Source organism: Propithecus coquereli, unplaced genomic scaffold, assembly GCF_000956105.1.
Source record: "Propithecus coquereli isolate 6110/MARCELLA unplaced genomic scaffold, Pcoq_1.0 Scaffold518, whole genome shotgun sequence".
Classification (NCBI taxonomy): domain Eukaryota; kingdom Metazoa; phylum Chordata; class Mammalia; order Primates; family Indriidae; genus Propithecus; species Propithecus coquereli.
Window position 1 is genome coordinate 1,433,199 of NW_012151041.1, and position 14,668 is coordinate 1,447,866.

Sequence of the window (14,668 nt, forward strand, 5' to 3'; positions counted from 1 at the left end):
GCCTCCCAGAGTGCTAGGATTACAGGCGTGAGCCACCACGCCCGGCCCTAGAGTCACTTTTAAAGGTGTGCATTCTCCTGACAGTTGGTATGTTTCCTTCACCCAACCAGGACTTGCAATTTGATGCATTCGTTTGGTTTTTTAATTGATGTCAGTTTCCCTCGGGAATGAGAGAGAACCTGGGCTGTGTCTGTTTTCTTCCCTCCCTATCCTGACGCTAAACGTTCATAGGGATGCGTGAGGAAACGGGCCCTTCTCCCAGCTGCTGGCACTGGGGGGAAGATGGACAGACGCCTGCACAGGCTGGGCAGGGACAGCTGGGTGGCCTCCTGCACTGCCGTGTGGACCCACGAAGATGGGTAGGGACTGTGGGTGGGAGTGTTTTTGGAAATGGCCCCTGCCGGGAAGGGCCATCACGATGCTGCCTGCTTTAAGTCATTCGCAGGCAATCTTGGAGCAATTGCAGCTAACTGCTCTTTGGGAAAGTGGCCATTAAAGTGAGACAGTTTAATAGCGACCTGCTCACACGGCCGGAGGTTCTGGAATGGTCCGTCTCATGCAATTATCATCACTTTCACAGAGAGGGAGTGTTTACCCTGAAGGGGTCTTTGGAGATTGCCTGTGTATTTCAGACCTGAACTCCGGTTTCCAGAGAGAGGCCTGAACAAAGACACCTGTCTGGACGGTGCCTGTCCTGACCTCGTGTTCCTTGTGAGTGGACTGAGCAGCCGATTCCGGGAACAACACGGCTTCGCGGACTTTGTGTGTGGCCTCGAGCCCCAGCGCTGTGGTCCCTCCTGCCCGGCAGCTCCAGCTCCCCCTGGACCTACTCTCCTGTCCCAGAGGCAGGTGTCCCCACACATCTGTACATTTTGGGCCACCACATTACCTCGTGGGGTCCTGCTGTGTGGCCCTTCCCTCTTCCCTGTGTGTGGCCAGCTTATGAGGGCTCAGCCACTCACGAAACCCACACAGCATTTCTCTGGGGGAGACATCCTTCCTCGGGGCTTCCCCTGCACTCTACAAACCTCAACATGGGCACTCACGTAATCTTGCAAAAATCTTTATACATCTCTGCCAGAAATCAAAGGTGCCCTGAGCATAGGCAGGCATCTTTTCATCCCTCTGCTGCCACACAGTCTGAATATTCTACCTCCAAACACTTCAAAAGTGTTTATCGAATTACTGGGGCACTAAATACCTTGAAGGTGGAATGTCTAGTGCCAGAGCCACCTTGCAGGAAAGATATTCTTGGTGGGGGGCTGGGACAGGGTTGAGGGGGGCCAGCGTAGAGAGGACATGGGGACAGGCCATGGGGTGGAGTCCTACACATAGGCCCTCAAAACATATCATGATGTCATTCACGGATGTGCTCTATACTCCCCGGGGGGCCCTACCTGTCAACCCTAATACACAACAGCTCTCACACTTCACAGCTTGCGAAGCACTTCCGGGCTCATAATATTCAATCCTGCAGTGTCAGGAGTGCAGCTGGTGGGCCCTGGGGGGTGTTTTAAAGCAAGTGTATTTTTTCCTATGACCCCTTCCTCCCTGTCCTGCCCTCACCTGGATGTGTCGTGGTCCCTCGGGAGATCAAGGGCGAGGAATCAACATCTACTGATGGCCACCAGTGAATTTTTGGCCTTCCATTTGTTAATTGGTTTTATAAACATTCTGATTTGTAAGGCTTCCTTGTGCTTAATGAGTTCTGTGTCTCCTGCCATGTGGCTTTCCTTGTATTCTCTTCTCCAGCGATGTGGGCGATGAGCCTCCAGGTTGGATTCAATGGAAGATTGTTGGAAGTTTCTCGAAAGTATTCCTAGTTTATACTTTTACAATGACTCATGCAAAGAATGAAGTGGCTGGCACCACTGACCCCTTCTATGTCAGGAAAGGGGTCCGGCACCTTCACCTTCCTCCTCCCCTTCCCCGACATCACAGTCTTTGTGGATATCTACCACGTTTGAGACAGTAGCTTTTCCTTTCCAAAAAAATATTTTGACATGTGTGCTTGGTTTCTATCCATTCTTGCAGCAACAACTCTTGAAGCTGAACCTAGTGCTCACCTGGTCCCTGGCCTCACCTGTGCTACCTACACCTTCTCCACCTTCCCCAGCACGGACCCTCATCCATCCGTCTGTTGGCAGAGGACGTTTTCTAGGCATTTTCCTTTCAAGACAGGTCCCTGGGGACACAGCAGATGACGTTCTGCTATCTGAAGATGCTATCTGAAGAAGCTGTCACCAGAGGTGACAGCTTAGTTGGGTATAAAATTCTGATAAAGACCAGACCTTTTCCATACTGATCTGCAGGCACTAAAATCTATTTTATTATTTTGAAATTCAATACTGAAAATGTTTGTAGTGGCTTGACTTTAATCTTTATATATATATATATATATATATATACACACATATATATATGTATATATATTTTTTTGGAGAAAAATTACAAGGTTTTTTTCCCCTCATAATTAAAGAAAAGAGAACAGAACGTGAGGATCAGCTTAACCAGGGCTTTGTTTCACCCCGGGACCTCTCCTCCACCCACTCCACACATCTCTGCTGCTCCCGGTCCAGGCGCTCCGGCTCTCATGTGGAAATGCCCATGGTTCTCGGGTAGGCTCCCTAGTCTCCCCTGCCTGGCACCTTCCTTCTTCCCGCCTCCCTGCCACCCAGAGCCCCTTCATCTGGGAGGCCTGCTCGGTCTCTCCTCCACGCATGGGCTTGTTATTTTCTGCAGTGTCCGTGCTGCACTCTCACACTTCCAAATGGCTTCTGGTTCTGCCACTGACCCTTTTCTTGCTGTGGGATCGCTCCCAGCTCCCTTCCTGGTTCTGCCTTGCTCTTCAGGAGCTGCCTCTCCTCTCTGTCCATCTCCCTGACTGTCCATCTTTCATCTACACCACCCAAACTTCTGCGGGGACCACGCGTCGCAGGGCATAACCTGTGTCCAGAGGCTCCGCCCCCAGTTCCCACCTTACAGACTGTAGAAATACCCCGGGGGGGAGTTGGAGTGGGGAGGCAGGAAGGCAGAAAGGAAAAGCCACCTAGCTGCCCCCGGGAGCAGCGTGCACCCATGGGAGAGGCCCTCCTGGGTGCAGCCATGGCTTGCTGATGGGGCCTGTGCCAGCTTCCTGCAGGAGGACGGGGCTACTCTGCCCAGAGAGCTTCCCACCTGGGGCGGCTCGTCTTATGTGCTCTTCACAGTCAGTCTGGAGAGAACTTGCAGAAGCTCGGGGCAGGGCCTGACTGTTTTGTCAGAGAAATCCGGGCCATCCTCTAGAGGAGCTGCTGCATGGGCAGCCCTTGATGTCCTGGTGCAGGTTTCATGGCAGGGTCACCCTCTTGCCCTGTGAAAGTGCTGCTGCCCCGTGGGGCAAAGATGCTCTCCTGGGAATCTTTATCTTCCAGCCGTGCCCAGGGAAAACAGCTGATCAACGCTGAGGTCGGAGATGCCACAGCCAAGGACCCTCAGAGATGCACCTGCTCCAGCTCACACAAGCCTTGCTCTTGAGAATAGGTATTTATTTCCCTGTCAGCAGGGGAGATGGCCACATTTTGTTAAAAATGTAGTAGGACTTTGGAGGACATATAACGGCCAATTGATAAGGAACGAATAACTACTTAATTGCTCTTTAATTACATGACAATTAGAATTCATATCTCAGCTGAGTCCTTAGGTATCTATTTATGACCTGCGCAGAGCACAGTTACCGCACCCGCGACCATTAAGGCGCCACAATTTGTGGAGCAGGCAGCACTGCCGATTGCAAAGCATAATTACCCGTGTAATTATTCTCTTATACCCGAGTAATTACACGGTGGTATTATTTGTACATTACAGTTTATTCATATACCTAGTCAGTCTCCTTTCACAAACTGGGAGCCGGCCCAGGAGGTGCTAATCAATGTTTTTAAATAATGTAAAAGCCGTCTGGTAAGAAGCTTGGCTGTGGGCCGCCTGCATTCACTGCTGAATGGAGAGCCCGGGGAAGGGGAGCTGTGAATATACCCCTGACCCCAAGCCCATGACAGCACAGCAGGCCCAGCTCATGTGGTGAAACAGTGAGAAACTGTCACAGCGATGATCAGAGCTGTCCCCGCACAGGCAGGCTCTTTGCTGCTCTGCAGGACAGTGGCTTTGGCTCAGGGTGTCACCTCCTCTGTTCCAGGCTGAGCCAAGGTCTCTTTGCAGGATGCAGCCCTCAGCTAACATCTGGCCCAGTGTGCGTGACCGACTGGTGTAAGGACCACCCGTTTCCTTGTCTGTCTTCCTCCCTGGACTTTGAGTTCCTCGTTGGCAGGACCCATTCCTGGTCCTTATTTCCACAGTGGGCAAAGGGGCCCCACCAAGTCAGAGCAGGGACGCAGGAAAGGCCTGCGCAACCACGCTGGAAGGAAGGGCCCCATGGAGCTCTGGCCCAAGAATCACATTTAGAAAAGCAATCATTTTATTTAGGGTGGGAAGGAGGGAAGCATGTGCTGAGAGGTCCAGACCAGCAATATCAAAGTTATTTCCACTTAAGAATTTCAATCACATTTTAAAAAAATAGCTCCTGCATATTTTGCCATGTAAGCTATAAGCAATCAACGGGTCGAGTGAAACTTCTAGGAGCAAAGTGGCCTTCCCTGGACAAATCCTAAACAGGAGAGACCAGGTCAAGTCACCTGCAGTCACTATACTTCTTAGTCGACAGATGAAGCCCAGCGTTGAAGCGCAATGGTCTACACAAAAGCAGACCCACGCGAAGGCACATCGTAGCGGTGCTCAGCCCTGAGGGAGGACAAAGATGGAGACGCCAGCCGAGCAGGATAGAGCACTGGACACGGGTCAGAGAGGCCCATGTGCCTTGTCTCCCGCCATGGGGTGATGGCCCCTGAGCACACGATCTCCCTTTATTTGGGAAAACCATCCCATTTTCCTCTTGGACAGTAACCACTTCCGTGGCGGATGGTCCCACTGGAACAATCCACTGAGGCTCCTGCCTTCAGAAGGGGCAAGTTCATGCCCCATCAGAGACACAGGGCGGGAGGTCACTGGGGTTCTTTGTCACCACAGCTGTGCAGCTATAAGACCCTGGCACCTTCCTGCTTCCTGTCCTTTGCTGGCCAGGTTCCCCAGCCACCTTCTGGCCTCAGTTCTACCTGCATCTTTCCAAGAATACCCCTTCCTGCTGCTGCTGGCCTGTCTTGGTTTCTTCTGGCTGCCGCCAATAGCGCTTTAATCACAGCTGCACAGAGCGTAAGTGTCGAGGGCCTTGGAGTCCTGGGAGGCCTTCATTTCCTTCTGCAGATGCAGGACCTAAGACCCAGAGAAGTGCCGTCCTTTGCAGACATCCCCTAGCAGGACCAGGACGGGAGAGGCCCAGAAGCCAGGCCCCCAAATCCCCACCGGGCACCGTCGCCTCCGCCCAGGGAAACAAGCTCCCCCCAGCACAGTCTATCGGTGGTTCACCGCAAGGGAGGTGACCGTGGATGGCGGCAAAACGTTTTCAGCCTCAGCTGCCTGAAATACAAACACACACACGAGGAACGAAAACACGGTAGCTCCCGGCGGGTGTGAAAAGGAGCTGCTATGTCCGATCGCCTCCAGCCGGGCCCTGCCCAGATCGTCCACCAGCGGATTCAAGTGTTAGCAACATCGCATTCGTTCCTGTTTTTGGGAGCAAACACTGGCGCTCACCTCCCTCTCCCCAACCAATCCCACCGTCCAGGGCCGGCTCTCACGGACTCTCTGGCATGGGGAGCTGATGTCTTTCGTTCTAATCAAGTTACCCAGTACCATCCTGAGGTCACTGTCAGTGGGCCCTGGGGACAAAGAGGGTAAGACATGGCCCCCAAGGGGTTCGAACTCATCTGGGAGAGACGTGATGAACGCACACCACGAAGAGCTCTGTGTGTGCCCTGGCCGTGGGCAGGCCCAGAATGGAACAAGCATCAGCAGAGCACCTGCTGTGTGCTCCAGCTGGGCTGGGCCCTGCATGGGCATTATGGCACGTTTCCCCTTCTGTGCAGAAAGCATCCATGTCCCCACGAGGACACAGAGTCCTGGATAGGCCCCGTAACCTGCCAAAGCTCGCCCCATGGCCAGCAAATACAGAAGGAGGCCAGGTCTTAGGTGACAGTGACTAGTGGCTCTGCCCCGGCCTCGGGCTCTGGCCTGGGCTCAGGGCCTTCTGGCTTGGGGAGCCCACCTCCCACCCCAGCACCCCACTGCATCCCTACTAAGCATGGCATGTGGAATCGGTCAGGGTTGGGCATCTCCGTGGGGAAGCAGGCTGGTTGGAAGCTGGGCTGGAGGGCTTTCTTTTTTTTTTTTTTTTTTTTTTTCTTTTATTTCAGCAAATTATGGGGGTACAGATGTTTAGGCTATGTATGTTGCCCTTGGTCTCCACCGCCCAAGTCCGTGTTTCAAATATGTCCATCCTTCAGGTGGTGCGCATTGCACTCCTTGTGTATACAAATACCCGTCCCCTCTTGCTTTCAAGCTACAGATCTGCACACCTGCTGCTGGGTTGAAAGAAGCAGGAAGAGGGAGTTTGAGATTTTAAAAAATTCTAAAATAAGGAATGCATTTTTTTTAACAGTAGCATTAGAAAAATGCTAGTGGCAGCACCCATCAATGGCTTTTCTGTCCATGCTGGTGGGTGTGGGGCCGAGCTGCTCTTGCTGCTGCCACCAGCTTTCGCTCAGGTGCGTGTGCCTGGTCTGGGCAGGAAGTGAACTGTTAGGTTGGTGCAAAAGTAATTTTGGTTTTAGCACGGTTGGCATTTGCCGTTTGATATTGGAATACATTCTTAAATGTGGTTATGTTATACATCATTTTAATGTACATTTCTTGCTTTATTTTTTAATAATGACATATTACTTACTGTTTATTTTATATTTATTTTAGACTATGGAAATGATGTTAGACAAAAAGCAAATTTGAGCGATTTTCTCATTCAGGTTCAAAATGGGTTGTAAAGCAGCGGAGACAACTCACAACATCAACAACACATTTGGCCCAGGAACTGCTAACAGATGTATGGTGCAGTGGGGGGTCAAGAAGTTTTGCAAAGGAGATGAGAGCCTTGAAGATGAGGTGCACAGTGTCTGGCCATTGAAGTTGACGACGACCAATTGAGAGCCATCATCGAAGCTGATCCTCTTACAACCACACGAGAAGTTGCCAAAGACCTCAACCTCGACCATTCTACAGTCATTCGGCATTTGAAGCAAACTGGAAAGGTGAAAAAGCTCAGTAAGTGGGTGCCTCGTGAGCTGATCGAAAATCAAAAAAATTATTGTTTTTGAAGTGTTATCTTCTCTTCTTGTACACAAAAACAACAAACCATTTCTTGATCCATGTGCAACGAAAGTGGATTTTATATGACAATTGGCGATGACCAGCGCAGTGGTTGGACCGAGAAGCAGCTCCAAAGCACTTCCCAAAGCCAAACTTGTACCAGAAAAAGGTCGTGGTCACTGTTTGGTGGTCTGCTAACAGTCTGATCCACTACAGCTTTCTGAATCCTGGTGAAACCATGACATTTGAGAAGTCTGCTCAGCAAATCGATGAGATGCACAGGAAACTGCAACGCCTGCAGCTGCCATCGGTCACCAGAAAGGGCCCAGTTCTTTTCCACGACAACACCCAACCACATGTCACACAACCAACGCTTCAGAAGTTGAACGATTGGGCTACGAAGTTTTCCCTCATCTGCCATATTCACCCGATCTCTCGCCAGCCGACTACCACTTCTTCAGGCATCTCGACAACTTTTTGCAGGGAAAATGCTTCCACAACCAGCAGGATGCAGCAACGAACTCTTTCCAAAAGTTCGTTGAATCCCGAAGCACGAATTTTTACACTACAGGAATAAACAAACTTATTCTTGTTGGCAAAAATGTGTTGATTGTAATGGTTCCTATTTTGATTAATAAAGATGTATTTGAGCCTAGTTATAATGATTTAAAAGTCACAGTCCAAAACCACAATTACTTTTGCACCAATCTAATAACAGCCCAAAGCAGATCCGCAGATGTTGGCCTACAGCAAACATTTCAGGCATGTAGGGTATCTCCTGTCTGGATTAAGTTTCTTTAGTGATTGCTTTTTCAGCAAGCTGTTCGTGTATACATCCATCTATACATTCATTTGTTCAAGACGACGTTCTAGGCACAGTGCCAGGTGCTGGCTGGACAGAAAGCGACAGAGACAGAACTCCTGCCTGGGGGTGCTTCCCAGGGCAGAGGCTTCCCATGGGTGAGGAGGGCAGATGGACATGTGTTACTGCAGACTGGTCTGTGTGGGCAAGAAAGAGCAGAAAGACCCTATGATTGGGGTCCTGAGCTGATCTGGGGTTTGGGGGGAGGAGGGTGGGCCTAGGAAGGTGCTCCAAGGAGGTGCAATGTGAAGCAAGAGCTATGGGATAAACATGACCATGGAGAACGGGGTGGAGGAGGTGGGGTGAGGTGTGTCCAGAATGGGAGGAGAATGGGGGGCCCAGGCTGGAAGGGAGCGGCCTCTTCCCCACGTGCTTGTGGGTGCTGAGATGGAGTGGAGGGTGGCAGCCAGAGCAGGCAGCCTGGTGTCACAAGAAGAGCCCCTGAAGGCTGGCAAAAGGCCCCAAGTGTGTGTTGGGGCATGGGTGGTCCCAGCTGGGTCAGAACATGGAGGGAAGCAGGTTAGGGAGGGCCAGGGTGACCGTGAGGAGGCCCCGAGTCAGGTAGTGTGGGCTGGGGGTGCCCAGGAGATGGAAAGGACTACGCGGAACAGGCAGACCCGCAGGACTGCAGAGGGCCGAGGCGTGGGGCGCAGTGCCGAGCCCACGCCCAGACATCTGCCCTGTGTCCCCGTGTAGCTGTGGCTCCTCCCTGGGACAAAGGCCTGGAGAAGACCAGTTCCAAGGGACTGGGCACGAGTGGATTTTGCGCCTTGAGGTGGTGTTTTCAGCACCAGAAAACAGGTGCCAATGCCAAAATAAGGTGGCAGGGCTGGAAATCCCTTTGGCCTGGCGAGAGCCTCCCGCGGCCTGGGCATCCCCCACTGCAGAAATCACTTCAAATGTAAGCTACTTTTACCAGGTAATGATCCTCAAAGCTTTCTAAGAGCCTCTACTGCACAAAGGATAAAAACACCACTGTTTTCTAAATGCATGAAAGGAAGAGGGATAAATCCAGGCTGCAGCAAACACAGCTTACCCAGCTCCTCAAGGAAGTTTCCTTAAATCAGCTTCTTGCTCAATAGGGAAGCCAAGCGGCCGCGCCGTGGGAAACAAGAATCCGGCCGTGTGGGCTCCTACCAGCGTCCCCACCCAGCAGGCAGTGTCCCCCGCAAGCCCTGTGCCCCAGCACCCGCTGCACAGAACAGAGCAGCTGACCTTTGTGCCACGTGTGGTGGTCACCCCACATGGTGCTCTTGGGCACAAGAGAATAAACCTGTCACCTCTTCTCCCACCCAAGGGACAGCACCACTTATGATCTGCCACGTGCTGAGCTGGCTGGGGCCTCCTCACTGAGACGGAGACCACGTGCGATGCTCAACAGGCCACGGACGGGCAGGGAGGTGGGCGCCGGGTGTGCAGAGGAAGGAGGCCCCTGGCACAGGCTCCCTCTGGGCAGGCTGAGCGGCGTGGGTGCCTGGGGAGGTGGGAGAGACAGGGTGGGGAGGGAGGTGTTGCCGAGTTTGAATCTCGGCGCTGACAGGTGACCCAGGCCCGGCTCCTCAACATGTCTGAGTGCCCGCTGGAATGTGAACACACGCCTCCCGTGACAGAGGAAGGTGGCTCTGGACGAAGAAGGCTGCAATGGACTGATGTTTGCGTCTCCCCCAGAGTCAGATGTCTAACCCCTGATCCCAAGGTGAGGTGTTCGGCGGTGGGACCTGTGGGAAGAATTAGATCCTGAGTGTGGAGCCCTCATGAAGGCAGTGGCGCCCTCGGAGGGACAGCCCAGCGAGCGGGCGAGCCCTCCTGCGCTGCGCGAGGATGCGAGCGGAACCTAGAAGAGAGCCCGCACCAGAACCTGACCACGCACACCCTGCTCCTGGACTTCCAACTCCAGAACTGTGAGAAATAACTGTTTGTTGTTTAAGCCGCCCAGTTTAGAGTGTTTCGTTATAGCAGCCTGAGCTGAGGAAGACAGAGGGGCATTCTGGTTTTCACTGAAAACAGAGGCGGTAAAAGGCTTTAATTCCTGGATCACGGGAGGGCAGGCAGGTGCCCAAAACACCAGGCCTTCCCGGGTGTGCGGGATAAGATGTGGGGGGTGGGGGACAGACAGGTGTGGGTCCAAATCCCACTCACTCCCCCAGCCCCTTGCTGGCCTGGGACCTTAGGTTGGTCACTGAGCCTCCACCAGCCTCTGTTTTCTGATCTCTAACGTGGTGGCCACAGTCACAGCCTTGGGGGATGCTGTTCGTGCCCTCGGGCAGCACCCTGTCACTCTCAGGTCCACTCCGACAAATGGACACAGGTAAAGAGCCATGGAGCTCAGCGCCGGGCAAAGGCGGGTCCGCGGAGCTCTCCGGAAGAGGCCTGGAGCTCCTTGAGCACGTGTGGGCGGCCCTGAGACGCCGGGTGGCCTCCGTACTTTTGACTTCACTTTTTGGCTCTGGTCTCTGGGGCTCTCATGTTCTGCACTCTCTTCGGGGGAGAGTAAATCCAGTCTCCTCCGCTCGCCGTTCAGTGGCTCCCGAGGCGGGAGGCCCAGGAGACTTGCTTTCTGAGCAGCGGGGCCGTTTGTTCTTCTTTCTCCTTCTCTCGCAGTGACCTGGTGACTTTACGAGGGGACGATTTTCCGTGCAGTAGGCTGGAGTTTCACGGGGTGCACTCTGTTCCTGAGACACTGATGCGCCCAGGTGAGCCATTTTTCTCCTGGACAGGAGTGGATGCCTGGCCATCAGGAGAACGGAGAGTATCGCCATTGGGAGTTTCAGCCCATTTGGCCCCTGCTTTGTCTCCCAGTCCTCCATGGGGCCCCACTCTGGCTTCTCTTCCCACCAGGCAGGGCTCCTGCCCCTCACAGTAACAGACCTCGGGGGGGCCCGGCCATACCCTGTGCTAAAATCACAGGGGAGGCCTGGGGATGGCAGGGGCCTTGTGGGGACGCTCAGAGCCTGCCCGAGGGTTAGGGGTGGCCTGCGAGTGCCCCCTTTGGTGTGGCTGAAGCAGGCACACAGCTACGTCCCTCCCGGCTCCCCTGGCCTTGGAACTCTGCTGGGGACAATTTCCTCAGGCTCATTACAGAAGGGACTGGGCCCTGAGGCTTGGGGACTGGTGGGGAATCCTGTCCATGGCTGGGGTCCACAGTACGCAGAGCGTGCCACTTGGTGACCCCGCCTTGCTGCCTGCCATGAGTGGACATCCAAGCTGGAACCCTGGATTCAGAGTTGTCGACTCCTGCTCTCGTGTTGCTTCTATCCACATTTTTCTTTAGTGTAGCCACGACACCACGTCAACACTCTACGTGCCCTGTATCCAAGCAGGACACCAGGGTTCCACCTGCCCACGGACTGCGGGCCCTGGGGAAGCAGCGCGCGCTTCCTTTCGCCCGTAAAATGGCACAGGACTCCTTACCCTGCAGGGATTAGAGACGCATCCTCAGAGGTCCTGATACCGCACCTGACCCTTCGCAGAGGCCTCGGAACACGGTGCGTGCTTCACCGTGGTCCACGCTGCTCTGCCGAACAGGTTTTGTTGCTTTCTGCAACACTGAGAGTCTCCAAGATAAGATTTGGGTCCGATTCCTTTCTCCATCTTGAGTGCTTGGCACGTGGTGGTGCCTCACAGAGACTCCGGTGAGTGAGGGGCTCTCGTCCCCACCCCCTGCCGCTCCACCGGGAGTCACACACCCAGGAGGGCCCACAGTGGGGGGCGGGCGGGGGCCTGGGATGCAGCATTCTCCTGGGACATCAGTTTGACATCAACATTTTTTGGGTGAAAATGTGTGTGTGTGTGTGATTTTAGTATTCAAACCAACACTGATATCTAATGCAGTAAGATGAAAATTCACGTAAATTTTTAATGTAAAACATGACACTTGGTAGTACTTCCATGCCCGGGCCAGCTCCTCGGGGCTGTGCCTTCACACTGCCCCCAGGCCAAAGGGTTCTTGAGGCCAAGACACAAGGAAAGATGCCGTCAGCCCAAATCTGAGGCGGGAATTGCAGGCGGCGCAGAGCCACGCAGGTGCCCGGGGGTCGTCTGGGTCCCCAGGGCCCAGATCATGCCACAATGGCAGAATGCCCTGCCCTGCCATCACGGCTAGGAAGTTCTGATTGTACTACAGGCAAGACACAAATAAAAGGGAATTCATTTTGTGAGACAGGTTGCAAAGTGGTCTCCAAGAAGCTATAAAGTGCTGCTCAGCCTGTAATTGTTGCTAAATGGACTCCAAATAGTAGTCACGTCTTCCTGCAAAGCCATCCGTTACCGATAACACGGCGTGGCGCCCTGCAAATAGAAATGGAGGGCCCTGTCTCTCCCCAGATCAGAGTCACCCAGGGTCAAACCCAACGTCAGCCCTTTTCCATTCCTCCCACAAACACACAGCAGGGGAGGTTCAGTTTCGCAGGGCCCTGTGAGACCCTCAGAGGTTCTAGAAGATTCACTTCTGCTCCGCAGTGCCCAGCAAGAAACCTGGGACCTGGTAGGTACTTGATCTGCACCTGTTGTCTACGAGACTGGACAAAAAGGTTCTCTCTCCAGCACCGAGCCTGCAGCCTGGCACACACCAGGGCCTCGCCCGCATCTGCTGCACGGATGGGTGCAGGTGTTGGGAGGGGCCCGAAGGCCGTGCCCAGCCTGCCCTCTCGCCCAGGCAATGCACAGGCCGAGGCACAGCGGTGGCTGCAGCCACGTGGGGGATCTGCCCACGGGTGTCTCGTTCCTGCTGCTGCCCTTCCCACGGGATCACCCTGGAAGGAGACCAAGAGGGGCCAGGATGTCGGAGGTAGAAGGGGCTCTGGAGAGCCTTCAGTTCCTCCTCTTAGGGATGGGGAAACTGAGGCCTGGAGAGGAAATGGGATCTGCTCACAGTTACACAGCTCAGCACCCACCAGGCTGCAGCTGGTGTAGGGTAAGGAGCTGCGATTTCCAACTCCAGCGAGTAGGCTGGGCTGTACAGACCTGGGGGCCCCACTGTTCCCCCAGTGCTCTGGTGCAGGGTGCCTGGTGCGCCAGAGCATGACAGAGGTGCTCCAGGTCCAGCAGACCTGGGTCTGAATCCTGGGCAAGGCCAAGCATGATGCGTCACGACTGCTTTTTTTCTGTCTACCAGCTGGGTGACTTGGGCAATCTCCGAGCCTCCCTGACCCTCCGCTTTCTGCTCTGGGTGATGGGGTGGCGGGCCAGGGCAGGCCCCACCCACCCATGTAGCTGACTATGCTGGACCTCAGCCTCTGGCCCAGGGCCTGGCATACCGTGAGTCATCACCAGGGATGGCTGAAGGGACCAGCAAACTATCACAAGTGGATAAATTAGTGCCATGATGGAAGGCCAGTTTTGCTTTGTATTACATCCAAATCTCTTTTCCAGAAAGGTCCCAGCTCAGCCCCAGCACAGTCCATTGCATCTGTGCTTCCTGAGTTCTGAGTGCTCTGTGCAGGGCTGAGGAGTGGAGAGGAATCACACCTGGCCTCCACCCTGCAGACTACACGGGCTGCTGTGTCCCCAGGACCACCCTTCCAGTGTGAGAAGACCAGCCCTGAGCCCCCCGAGTCTTCCTCTCTGCCTTAACCAGCTTCCTCCATTCCTTGCCTGACATGGCCTCAGATTAATTCTCTCTGGAACCATGACTGCGGCTCTTCTGCCCCTAAATCCTTTTAAAACCAAATCAAGCCAAGCTCCTACCGACTGCGAGACCTCTGTCAAACTGTGCCAGCTTTATTCTACGTACTGCACGCATATTAACTCAGGTCACCTTATTCCACTATTAAGACCCTGCTTCACAGCCAAGGAAACCGAGGCATGAAGCAATAGAGAAACCTGCCCGCAGTCATACCCAGCAGACACACAGTGGGGCCTGCAGCCCGGGGCTCGGGCCCTCTGCTCCGCGAGCCTCTGAGTCTGCACGCTCCCGGCCTCCCTGACCTCTGTCCCCAGCCCCACTCAGCACGCAGCCCATCAACACCTCTGCAGACAGAGGGGCAGGTGCTTCATTCTCGGTGGCAGAAGCACAGGCAGCCGGCAGCATGGCAGCCACACATGCCACCCTGTTAGTCAGGTAACAAGTTGCTGGCCTTGTTCCCATCACTGATAACTACTCTGTTCTCTCAACACGGAGGTGTGGGCAGCCATGCTAACAGCAGGTGGTGCTGGTCTGAGGGACCAGGGTGGTGCCCCCCCTGCCTGGCACAGCCACCTGTCAGGGCCTTCGCTCCAGACAACGCTGGCCGGGGCCACGCAGTGAAGCTTGGTCCCCTGGAACCAAGCCCAACCCCAGAGTCTCAGGCGAGTGGCGAGGAGACCTCCGTGCCTCTCACTGAGGACGAGGGCTGCTCCCAGGCGCACTCGGCAAGTAGCATCTCATTAATTCCGCCAACACGGCAGTGCGGACACTGTTACCCCCACTTCACTGACAAGGAGGGCGTGGAGCCTGCGGTTGCAGAGCCAGTGTGCTATGGGGCCAGACTCAGGCCCAGGCGGAGACGCCAGGCGGTCGCCTCAAGGCAGCCCCCTCGT

General features: G+C 54.4%; 1 protein-coding gene across 1 annotated transcript in view; it reads right to left on the reverse strand.

Moving 5' to 3' along the window:
• The window catches only part of SORCS2 (sortilin-related VPS10 domain containing receptor 2), a 488,162-nt gene that overhangs the window by 170,173 nt on the left and 303,321 nt on the right, over window positions 1–14,668 (reverse strand). The gene's annotated exons all lie outside the window — the stretch shown is intronic.